We start from the raw sequence: 8,630 nt of genomic DNA, 5'->3' as shown, positions 1-8,630 counted from the left end.
GAACGGAAAAGCAGGCATGGAAAACACAACATTTTATTCCGTTTAGGACAACCAGAGAGCCGAGGTTTCTTGTCATACCACGAACGTGAAAACGTCCGATTGAGTGACCGACCCTTGTCGTTTGTTTGTTGGACGATGTTAATGTCAGGTTTATCAGGTCCCAATTCCTTCATAGCCAATTTAATCCAATATCAAGTTTTTCGAACGAGTTCTTTAAAAGAAACTCAGCGCTGTTGCACCCATGCTGCTCACTTGCCATCTTTGCAAACTGACCACGAGAAGTTCGTGCGGAGTAATACAGGTAATGTGTTACATTGAGCCCTGACGTTAACAGTAGGCCGGGCAGTGTCATGATCTGCCCCTCCGACCCTTTACGAGCCACGCTCTTGCTGCAGTTCCACAATTTCGCCACAGATTTACTTAGAAAAACAGCGGGGCGCTGTGCAATTTCGGAAGGGCAGCGAGGTCAGCCGCCCTACCTGAAATATTTAATGTTACTGTACAGCAGCTACGGTGGAGGTGATCAGCCAGATCTCTACGAGAGAAAAAAAAACTCTTTTTCAAAACTTCTTTACAAATTACAAAGAAACATGACGCATTGAGGTACTTTTCTCGCTGATTACATCCACAAGCAACATTTCATTTCAAATTTATATTATGGATCCATTTTTTTTGGTGGATAAATCTTTGGCAGGGCTCTGCCCCACCTGCCCAGGTGAACCAGCCGCACCTGATTGAGACTCTATTGAGGATACTTGTGGCTACCGTCACTGAAAACAGTTATCTGTCTACAGCAGCTATATATCACTTCTTTTCAAGCATGCGCGCTTCGGCAGCACATATACTAATATTGGAACGATACAGGGGAGATTAGCATGGCCCCTTAAAATTGGAACGATACAGGGAAGATTAGCATGGATGGCCACTGAGGTTATCAATCTTCTCTGTATCGTTCCAATTTTAGTATATGTGCTGCCGAAGCGAGCACGAATGAAAGGAAGGGACGACTGTTATATAGCTGCCATAGTAGGCTACGGTAACTGTTTTTGGTGACCGTAGCCACAAGTATCCTCAATAGAGTCTCAATATATGGGTATTTACTCTAAAGAGTTTTGCCCTTTAGGCCAGCACTTTCAAAACAGTCAGGATTTCACACAGCACAACTCTTTTAAAGTAAATCTATTCTCAGTGTTGGAGCCTTACTTTTGGAACACTTTCACCTTTCAGAAGTGGAATATTCCCAAATACAAAGGGGTGATTTTGGAATATACACTCGGCATCCTGGTTCATTCTCACAGGCTCCTGTGTCGAACTAGCGAGACGTTTCTGTAGAGCCAGCTCTGCATGTAGCTAACTGCGAATGGCACATACGTCATGACGCCACACCCACCCTCTCTCAGGCCACCAGCAGCAGACTTGCATAATATCCACAATGCACCTTGAGTTACATCGGCAGAAAAATAACAAAAATAAAAAACATTCATCAAAAAAAAAAAAGAATGAAAACAATCAGTTTTTGATGACAGATTATTTTTCTCTTAAGGTATGTTAGAATCACCACTCTTTAGGGTAAATACACTTATATGGAGACCAGTAGCGGCTCCTGGGTTGAAAAATAGGTAGGGTAGGGCAGATTATTTGATGATCGCATTGAAACGGATTAAAATTTTTATATTTTGCACCGTCCCAGATAGTTAGAGCCCAGGAAGACCACTGTGAGCGGACCGTGGAGGTTCTGTTCATGTTTAGGTTACAGGCGGAATCTAGCGAATTAGCCCCATCGTATGTTTGTGCAATCAGTCGGCCTTTATCTGTTTCGCTCTCGGGTGAACAAACTACACCGAGCTGCTCCAAAAGCACTTTAGAGATCGACTCTGAATTTGTCTGTCCATGAATTGATTTAAAACAGAAAAACCTCTCCTGAACAGTGCTGGCGGTGTCAATGTAGCGAAACGCTACAACTAACTGGCAGTGCGTGGACACATCGGTAGTTTCATCTGCTTGCACAGAGAGGAACTCGGAATTTTTTAGATCATTTATAATCTGGCCCTGCATAACCTCAAACATACAGTCCACTTCATTTTGAATGGTTTTGGAGGTACCTCTGAACACGGTGGCATTTTCGAGGTGTTCCTGCATAACACTAAGGATGCAACCAGATCCACAACACCTGTGAAAACACCCGGATTGCTTGATGATTCAGTCTCATCGTGCCCCCTACGTGCTAGCTCAAAAGCCCCACAAAATCGTATGCAGTCTATCAACTTGGACAGAATGTGCCTATTCCTGTCCACTTTGTTGTGATTTCTTAAACTCACACTGTAGCCCTCATCGAGTTGTGCTGCAATATTAGCATTCCCCAGCATGGCTAACTTGACAGCACAATTCAGATGAGACTTGCTAGCCTCGTGTTTTTTCGCCTTCTCTGAAAAATGTTTCATGTCACACACACCTACACTGCTCCAAACATCCCCTTGTCCCCCCGTAACAGAGGAACGGAAAAGCAGGCATGGAAAACACAACATTTTATTCCGTTTAGGACAACCAGAGAGCCGAGGTTTCTTGTCATACCACGAACGTGAAAACGTCCGATTGAGTGACCGACCCTTGTCGTTTGTTTGTTGGACGATGTTAATGTCAGGTTTATCAGGTCCCAATTCCTTCATAGCCAATTTAATCCAATATCAAGTTTTTCGAACGAGTTCTTTAAAAGAAACTCAGCGCTGTTGCACCCATGCTGCTCACTTGCCATCTTTGCAAACTGACCACGAGAAGTTCCTGCGGAGTAATACAGGTAATGTGTTACATTGAGCCCTGACGTTAACAGTAGGCTGGGCAGTGTCATGATCTGCCCCTCCGACCCTTTACGAGCCACGCTCTTGCTGCAGTTCCACAATTTCGCCACAGATTTACTTAGAAAAACAGCGGGGCGCTGTGCAATTTCGGCAGGGCAGCGAGGTCAGCCGCCCTACCTGAAATATTTAACGTTACTGTACAGCAGCTACGGTGGAGGTGATCAGCGAGATCTCTGCGAGAGAAAAAAAAACTCTTTTTCAAAACTTCTTTACAAATTAGAAAGAAACATGACGCATTGAGGTACTTTTCTCGCTGATTACATCCACAAGCAACATTTCATTTCAAATTTATATTATGTATCCATTTTTTTTGGTGGATAAATCTTTGGCAGGGCTCTGCCCCACCTGCCCAGGTGAACCAGCCGCACCTGATTGAGACTCTATTGAGGATACTTGTGGCTACCGTCACTGAAAACAGTTATCTGTCTACGGCAGCTATATAACACTTCTTTTCAAGCATGCGCGCTTCGGCAGCACATATACTAATATTGGAACGATACAGGGGAGATTAGCATGGCCCCTTAAAATTGGAACGATACAGGGAAGATTAGCATGGATGGCCACTGAGGTTATCAATCTTCTCTGTATCGTTCCAATGTTAGTATATGTGCTGCCGAAGCGAGCACGAATGAAAGGAAGGGACGACTGTTATATAGCTGCCATAGTAGGCTACGGTAACTGTTTTTGGTGACCGTAGCCACAAGTATCCTCAATAGAGTCTCAATATATGGGTATTTACTCTAAAGAGTTTTGCCCTTTAGGCCAGCACTTTCAAAACAGTCAGGATTTCACACAGCACAACTCTTTTAAAGTAAATCTATTCTCAGTGTTGGAGCCTTACTTTTGGAACACTTTCACCTTTCAGAAGTGGAATATTCCCAAATACAAAGGGGTGATTTTGGAATATACACTCGGCATCCTGGTTCATTCTCACAGGCTCCTGTGTCGAACTAGCGAGACGTTTCTGTAGAGCCAGCTCTGCATGTAGCTAACTGCGAATGGCACATACGTCATGACGCCACACCCACCCTCTCTCAGGCCACCAGCAGCAGACTTGCATAATATCCACAATGCACCTTGAGTTACATGGGCAGAAAAATAACAAAAATAAAAACATTGATCAAAAAAAAAAAGAATGAAAACAATCAGTTTTTGATGACAGATTATTTTTCTCTTAAGGTATGTTAGAATGACCACTCTTTAGGGTAAATACACTTATATGGAGACCAGTAGCGGCTCCTGGGTTGAAAAATAGGTAGGGTAGGGCAGATTATTTGATGATCGCATTGAAACGGATTAAAATTTTTATATTTTGCACCGTCCCAGATAGTGAGAGCCCAGGAAGACCACTGTGAGCGGACCGTGGAGGTTCTGTTCATGTTTAGGTTACAGGCGGAATCTAGCGAATTAGCCCCATCGTATGTTTGTGCAATCAGTCGGCCTTTATCTGTTTCGCTCTCGGGTGAACAAACTACACCGAGCTGCTCCAAAAGCACTTTAGAGATCGACTCTGAATTTGTCTGTCCATGAATTGATTTAAAACAGAAAAACCTCTCCTGAACAGTGCTGGCGGTGTCAATGTAGTGAAACGCTACAACTAACTGGCAGTGCGTGGACACATCAGTAGTTTCATCTGCTTGCACAGAGAGGAACTCGGAATTTTTTAGATCATTTATAATCTGGCCCTGCATAACCTCAAACATACAGTCCACTTCATTTTGAATGGTTTTGGAGGTACCTCTGAACACGGTGGCATTTTCGAGGTGTTCCTGCATAACACTAAGGATGCAACCAGACCCACAACACCTGTGAAAACACCCGGATTGCTTGATGATTCAGTCTCATCGTGCCCCCTACGTGCTAGCTCAAAAGCCCCACAAAATCGTATGCAGTCTATCAACTTGGACAGAATGTGCCTATTCCTGTCCACTTTGTTGTGATTTCTTAAACTCACACTGTAGCCCTCATCGAGTTGTGCTGCAATATTAGCATTCCCCAGCATGGCTAACTTGACAGCACAATTCAGATGAGACTTGCTAGCCTCGTGTTTTTTTCGCCTTCTCTGAAAAATGTTTCATGTCACACACACCTACACTGCTCCAAACATCCCCTTGTCCCCCCGTAACAGAGGAACGGAAAAGCAGGCATGGAAAACACAACATTTTATTCCGTTTAGGACAACCAGAGAGCCGAGGTTTCTTGTCATACCACGAACGTGAAAACGTCCGATTGAGTGACCGACCCTTGTCGTTTGTTTGTTGGACGATGTTAATGTCAGGTTTATCAGGTCCCAATTCCTTCATAGCCAATTTAATCCAATATCAAGTTTTTCGAACGAGTTCTTTAAAAGAAACTCAGCGCTGTTGCACCCATGCTGCTCACTTGCCATCTTTGCAAACTGACCACGAGAAGTTTGTTCGGAGTAATACAGGTAATGTGTTACATTGAGCCCTGACGTTAACAGTAGGCCGGGCAGTGTCATGATCTGCCCCTCCGACCCTTTACGAGCCACGCTCTTGCTGCAGTTCCACAATTTCGCCACAGATTTACTTAGAAAAACAGCGGGGCGCTGTGCAATTTCGGCAGGGCAGCGAGGTCAGCCGCCCTACCTGAAATATTTAACGTTACTGTACAGCAGCTACGGTGGAGGTGATCAGCGAGATCTCTACGAGAGAAAAAAAAACTCTTTTTCAAAACTTCTTTACAAATTACAAAGAAACATGACGCATTGAGGTACTTTTCTCGCTGATTACATCCACAAGCAACATTTCATTTCAAATTTATATTATGGATCCATTTTTTTTGGTGGATAAATCTTTGGCAGGGCTCTGCCCCACCTGCCCAGGTGAACCAGCCGCACCTGATTGAGACTCTATTGAGGATACTTGTGGCTACCGTCACTGAAAACAGTTATCTGTCTACAGCAGCTATATATCACTTCTTTTCAAGCATGCGCGCTTCGGCAGCACATATACTAATATTGGAACGATACAGGGGAGATTAGCATGGCCCCTTAAAATTGGAACGATACAGGGAAGATTACCATGGATGGCCACTGAGGTTATCAATCTTCTCTGTATCGTTCCAATTTTAGTATATGTGCTGCCGAAGCGAGCACGAATGAAAGGAAAGGACGACTGTTATATAGCTGCCATAGTAGGCTACGGTAACTGTTTTTGGTGACCGTAGCCACAAGTATCCTCAATAGAGTCTCAATATATGGGTATTTACTCTAAAGAGTTTTGCCCTTTAGGCCAGCACTTTCAAAACAGTCAGGATTTCACACAGCACAACTCTTTTAAAGTAAATCTATTCTCAGTGTTGGAGCCTTACTTTTGGAACACTTTCACCTTTCAGAAGTGGAATATTCCCAAATACATAGGGGTGATTTTGGAATATACACTCGGCATCCTGGTTCATTCTCACAGGCTCCTGTGTCGAACTAGCGAGACGTTTCTGTAGAGCCAGCTCTGCATGTAGCTAACTGCGAATGGCACATACGTCATGACGCCACACCCACCCTCTCTCAGGCCACCAGCAGCAGACTTGCATAATATCCACAATGCACCTTGAGTTACATGGGCAGAAAAATAACAAAAATAAAAAACATTCATCAAAAAAAAAAAAGAATGAAAACAATCAGTTTTTGATGACAGATTATTTTTCTCTTAAGGTATGTTAGAATCACCACTCTTTAGGGTAAATACACTTATATGGAGACCAGTAGCGGCTCCTGGGTTGAAAAATAGGTAGGGTAGGGCAGATTATTTGATGATCGCATTGAAACGGATTAAAATTTTTATATTTTGCACCGTCCCAGATAGTTAGAGCCCAGGAAGACCACTGTGAGCGGACCGTGGAGGTTCTGTTCATGTTTAGGTTACAGGCGGAATCTAGCGAATTAGCCCCATCGTATGTTTGTGCAATCAGTCGGCCTTTATCTGTTTCGCTCTCGGGTGAACAAACTACACCGAGCTGCTCCAAAAGCACTTTAGAGATCGACTCTGAATTTGTCTGTCCATGAATTGATTTAAAACAGAAAAACCTCTCCTGAACAGTGCTGGCGGTGTCAATGTAGCGAAACGCTACAACTAACTGGCAGTGCGTGGACACATCGGTAGTTTCATCTGCTTGCACAGAGAGGAACTCGGAATTTTTTAGATCATTTATAATCTGGCCCTGCATAACCTCAAACATACAGTCCACTTCATTTTGAATGGTTTTGGAGGTACCTCTGAACACGGTGGCATTTTCGAGGTGTTCCTGCATAACACTAAGGATGCAACCAGATCCACAACACCTGTGAAAACACCCGGATTGCTTGATGATTCAGTCTCATCGTGCCCCCTACGTGCTAGCTCAAAAGCCCCACAAAATCGTATGCAGTCTATCAACTTGGACAGAATGTGCCTATTCCTGTCCACTTTGTTGTGATTTCTTAAACTCACACTGTAGCCCTCATCGAGTTGTGCTGCAATATTAGCATTCCCCAGCATGGCTAACTTGACAGCACAATTCAGATGAGACTTGCTAGCCTCGTGTTTTTTCGCCTTCTCTGAAAAATGTTTCATGTCACACACACCTACACTGCTCCAAACATCCCCTTGTCCCCCCGTAACAGAGGAACGGAAAAGCAGGCATGGAAAACACAACATTTTATTCCGTTTAGGACAACCAGAGAGCCGAGGTTTCTTGTCATACCACGAACGTGAAAACGTCCGATTGAGTGACCGACCCTTGTCGTTTGTTTGTTGGACGATGTTAATGTCAGGTTTATCAGGTCCCAATTCCTTCATAGCCAATTTAATCCAATATCAAGTTTTTCGAACGAGTTCTTTATAAGAAACTCAGCGCTGTTGCACCCATGCTGCTCACTTGCCATCTTTGCAAACTGACCACGAGAAGTTCCTGCGGAGTAATACAGGTAATGTGTTACATTGAGCCCTGACGTTAACAGTAGGCCGGGCAGTGTCATGATCTGCCCCTCCGACCCTTTACGAGCCACGCTCTTGCTGCAGTTCCACAATTTCGCCACAGATTTACTTAGAAAAACAGCGGGGCGCTGTGCAATTTCGGCAGGGCAGCGAGGTCAGCCGCCCTACCTGAAATATTTAACGTTACTGTACAGCAGCTACGGTGGAGGTGATCAGCGAGATCTCTGCGAGAGAAAAAAAAACTCTTTTTCAAAACTTCTTTACAAATTACAAAGAAACATGACGCATTGAGGTACTTTTCTCGCTGATTACATCCACAAGCAACATTTCATTTCAAATTTATATTATGGATCCATTTTTTTTGGTGGATAAATCTTTGGCAGGGCTCTGCCCCACCTGCCCAGGTGAACCAGCCGCACCTGATTGAGACTCTATTGAGGATACTTGTGGCTACCGTCACTGAAAACAGTTATCTGTCTACGGCAGCTATATAACACTTCTTTTCAAGCATGCGCGCTTCGGCAGCACATATACTAATATTGGAACGATACAGGGGAGATTAGCATGGCCCCTTAAAATTGGAACGATACAGGGAAGATTAGCATGGATTGCGCCTCCGGTTGGCCCTTTTTCTCTATTCTTTGTTTCATATACCTTAGCCACGCCTTTCCGGTCTAGCTGGGCTCTCATTGGCTTTCGTTCTAAATGAAACAGGCCAATGGACAACAGCTGCATTTTTTGATTGGCCTGTTTCATTTCACGTCCGCGCTCTGATTTGACAAGGCCCGGTTTTCCCGCCGCTGTTCTTCATTCTGAACTTGACCTACTCCGAAAACACCAG

At 44.1% G+C, this 8,630-nt stretch overlaps 1 pseudogene; it reads left to right on the top strand.

Annotated features, from left to right (window-relative positions):
- Positions 1 to 8,302: 8,302 nt before the first annotated feature.
- On the top strand, positions 8,303 to 8,400 carry LOC118786335 (annotated as a pseudogene).
- The last annotated feature ends 230 nt before the right edge of the window (positions 8,401 to 8,630 follow it).

Source organism: Megalops cyprinoides, chromosome 11, assembly GCF_013368585.1.
Source record: "Megalops cyprinoides isolate fMegCyp1 chromosome 11, fMegCyp1.pri, whole genome shotgun sequence".
NCBI lineage: Eukaryota > Metazoa > Chordata > Actinopteri > Elopiformes > Megalopidae > Megalops > Megalops cyprinoides.
The sequence above is the reverse complement of the archived record's forward strand: the minus strand, read 5'-3'. Positions and strand labels throughout refer to the sequence as shown.